This window comes from Pseudorasbora parva, chromosome 14 (assembly GCF_024679245.1).
Source record: "Pseudorasbora parva isolate DD20220531a chromosome 14, ASM2467924v1, whole genome shotgun sequence".
In the NCBI taxonomy this organism is placed as follows: Eukaryota; Metazoa; Chordata; class Actinopteri; order Cypriniformes; family Gobionidae; genus Pseudorasbora; species Pseudorasbora parva.
This window is the reverse complement of record NC_090185.1, coordinates 3,243,222-3,247,315: the sequence shown is the minus strand read 5'-3', so window position 1 is coordinate 3,247,315 and position 4,094 is coordinate 3,243,222. Positions and strand designations below refer to the sequence as shown.

Sequence of the window (4,094 nt, the reverse complement as noted above, 5' to 3'; positions counted from 1 at the left end):
GGCATAATACGTCCCCTTTAATATCATTTCAAAACTCAGTGTATCGTGGAGCCTCTGGGGATTCCCACCCCTATAAACTACTAGTATACGTATAAGTTCACTTGTAGTAAAGATTCACAACATGGTTGTGCACTTAAAGTTTGCTACTGTTACACTTATAGTACACTTAAACATATACTTTTATATACTAAAAGTGGGCCAATTTAGTCCCAAGCAGTACTGAAATAGTGCACTTACAAGTATACTACTAGTACATTAATATTAATATACTTACTACATGAAGTGCACTTAAAATATACTGGAACATTACTTAAATACACTTAATAAAATTAAAGAAGTATACTTCTTTTTCCTAAGGGTTGTGTGGAGAGGAAGATATGAGCTTCTTATCAGAAAGATAAAATGAAGAGACGCTTCAGCCACAAACTACTGACACGCACAGAGACGACAAACATCCAGCAGACGGTTTATCCACCCGACAGATCAGACCAGACACACTGATGTTTGAACCGATTAAATTAAATGGAAAAAACATCACATGACTAATTTGACTCAAATCCAGTAAATCACATGTATAATAGTGTGTGTGTGTGGGGGGGAGGATGAGGAGCTTGGGGGTCCTTATAATATAGCCATCATAAAATGTGTACTCAGTTTGTTGCATTTGGGGCATGCTGACCCCTGACCCCGCCAAAAGCACCAACAGTGGCACGTGAGCATCAGAACTGGACCACGGAGCAATGGAAGAAGGTGGCCTGGTCTGATGAATCACGTTTTCTTTAAGATCACGTTAATGGCAGGGTACGTATGCGTCGCTTACCTGGGGAACACATGGCCCCAGGATGCACTATAGGAAGAATGCAAGCCGGTGGAGACAGTGTGATGCTTTGGGTAATGTTCTGCTGTGAAACCTTGCAAAGCAAAAACTGTTCAGGAATAGTTTTGAGGAGCACAATGAGTTTGAGGTGTTGACTTGGCCTCCAAATTCCCAAGATCTCAATCCAATCAAGCATCTGTGGGATGTGCTGAACAAACAAGTCCAATCCATGAAGTCCCCACCTCACAACTTACATGTATTAAAGGATCTGCTGCTAACATCTTGGTGCCAGATACCACAGCACACCTTCAGGGGTCTAGTGGAGTCCATGCCTTGACGGGTTAGCAAAAGGTGGACGAACACAATATTAGAAAGGTGGGCACAATGTTATGCCTGGACAGAGTATACTATTCATTTAAACATAAAACACACACACACACACACACACACACACACACACACACACACACACACACACACACACACACACACACACACCTTTGCTGACCTCCTAAATGTCTCTCAAACCAGATTCAGGGATCCAGTCTTCCTGACTCTGCAAGCTCACCGTCCTCACTCTCAGAAGGAATGACTAACTGCTCAATCATGGTCCTTCTGCTCATAAAATGTTCTTGTTTCTATTTCCTGCAAGTATCAATAGATAGTAAAAACACTCAATATTGGTGCATTCATTCATTCATATTGCCGGAACAAAAGTGGCCTAACTGCAACAGTGTTGCCCTGAGGACACAAAAACAACAACACAGTTTTAGTATTTAAATGAAAATTTTAACAATCAAACATACTTCTTTACATAATGATGCACATGCATATTATATAAAGTTATTTAAACTTTAAAAATGGATATTTATTTAACCAATTGGTGACACTTTATCCCATGTGGCTTTGCTTCATGAAATGACTGCTCCATCCCCAAACAAAAGGTCACGCCCACTTCAGCCTCTCATTTCATTCAACAGACATGTCAGGTGATACTAAAAATAAAACAATTTTATATAATCATATATAAAAAAAAATGTTAAAGGGGCGGTGTGAGGTCCAAAAAGGTAGTTTTCCTGAAGGCAACACCATGTCATAGAGGGTTAAAATACATTTACAATAAACAAGGACTGGTATATCTTACCTAATGCAGAAGTAGTCTGGCTATTTCTGAGTTGTGTAGATGTCCACTATCCTCTTTTTTGATAAATTTGCAGTCAAATCGTTCTTTATGTGCAGTAGGGAAAGATCCAAGAATCTGTCCTGAGCCATTGAGTGGCCAGTGAACGGTCCATAAAATTACTCTCCGCTCCAGAGTCCACGAAGACTTGACAACTGTGTGACCGGTCTGCCCATTGCACTCTTCCCGGCAGGAGAGTGGCGGACGAGGATTTCCTCAGTGACGCTCCACCCGACAGTAGCCTCCTTTCTACTGTCGGGCTCGATCTTTTAACTGGCAGTCATTGAGAAAATGCCCCGTCGCGCCACAATACATGCATCATCCCTTGGCTCCTTTGCGTTCTCTTTCCTGCCGGGAAAGCCGAGCTCGACTCACCTGCATGGGCTCGGGATCGTTGAATGGGCTGACCGTGTCCCTCTCAAGCCGCCTTTCCACTGCACACGACAAACGACCGCCGTCGGACCGGAAGTCATTCATTTCCAATGGAGAGTCGTACAGGGATTGCGTGGGGTGCCGACCATATGCGAATGCGGAATTAACGGATCCGATTTGAGCTTCGGATGCGTTCAAATATTTGAATTTGAGCGACTACACCGTATGCGACACGCCGACCGGATGTGATGTATTCCAAAGTTGTCCAATCAAATCAGTGTGTGCGCAAGTTGAGAATTATTATTCTTTTTGTTTATCAGGTTTTATTTTGTTTTACAACCTTTTTAAAAATGCATAATAGATGAATATTAAATTATATATTTTTCTAAATAAATCTGCCGAATGGGTCGGGGTCAGCCAGTAATTGAAACACACACACACACACACACACACACACAATCATTATATTCAATGTGTGAATAAGAGTAAACGGTGTTATTTAGTGCTGATATTAGATAGGTCAGCGGCTGCTGTCTGGCTCTTGTCGCTGCGCCGCTCGTGTGTGTGTGTGTGTGTGTGTGTGTGTGTGTGTGTGTGTGTGTGTGTGTGTGTGTGTGTGTGTGTGTGTGTGTGTGCGTGCGTGCGTGCGCGCGTGTGCGTGTGTCTGTGAGAGTGAATCACAATTCACCGTAGTAATTTAACTTATGTGATCTAGTTTACTAGTTTGAGGCGGCTGGTCCGGTCCTATGGCTGTTGGAAGAATGAACAGATCAGAGAATAAATAAATAAAAACAATTAAAAGACGCAGTGTGTCATCATGTTTTTGTCTACCGTATATGAGAAGGTTTCGATATGATTCTAGAGAAGTATACAAATGAGACCGCAAGATATCTCCCATGTTGCCGTGTACGATCATAATAACATTTCCGTGCGACTGCCACTAGGGGGCAAACTCCGACAGTCGTGTCCGAATGTCGTGTGCAGTGGAAAGGCGGCTTCAGAGTAGTCGACGGACTCGAGAGATTCTTCACCGGTCCCGCATCTCCAGTCTGGAATCCACCCGAAGTGCCAGGTCTATCAGATCATTGAGACTCTTGGGAAGGTCTAAGGCGTAGATCTCTTTATGGACACGGTCAGCCAGCCCATGCAGGAATCAGTCCTACTGCGCCTCCTTGTTCCATTTGCTCTCAGCGCCCAAGGTCAGGAATTGAATGATGTACTCAGATACAGAATGCTTGCCTTGATGTAAATCCCAGAGTTTGCGGGCCGCCTCGCCACCCGTGGCAGCACGGTCGAACACAAGTCTGAGTTCCGCTGAGAGCGCCTGGAACGAAGAGCAGCAACGATGATCATTCTACCACACCGCCGCTCCCCAGACCGCCGCACGGCCTGACAACAGGTTGATGACCAGCGCCACCTTCGCCTTCTCCGTGGTGAACGTAAGGGGCTGTAGTGAGAAGAAGAGAGCGCAACGAGTCAAAAAAGGTCTGCTTATCTCGGGCTCACCCACATACCTCTCCAGTGTTGGGATGCGTGGCTCGTGTGTGTTGATGATGGCGGCTGGATTGTGGGGAACGGACGGTGGGCTGGGCGCAGTGGGCGATGTCAGCTGTTTCAACTGAGTCGTGAGCTCGGACACCTGCTTCACGAGTGCCTGCACGGCCGCGTGCATTGGCGGTGACATGCTCCTCCCGCCGCTCCATGCGTTGAATGTTAGCAGTCAGA

At 45.1% G+C, this 4,094-nt stretch overlaps 1 long non-coding RNA gene across 2 annotated transcripts; it reads right to left on the bottom strand.

Moving 5' to 3' along the window:
* Nucleotides 1-626: 626 nt before the first annotated feature.
* LOC137039373 (uncharacterized) lies at nucleotides 627-2,776 on the bottom strand. Of its 2 annotated transcripts, none has more exons than XR_010897625.1 (3): nucleotides 1,962-2,776; nucleotides 1,316-1,462; nucleotides 627-1,149 (listed from the first exon to the last, which is right to left on the bottom strand). It is a non-coding gene; the product is annotated as an uncharacterized lncRNA (long non-coding RNA). The 2 variants fall into 2 exon arrangements; XR_010897624.1 differs by having other exon boundaries at nucleotides 1,326-1,462.
* Nucleotides 2,777-4,094: the final 1,318 nt, after the last annotated feature.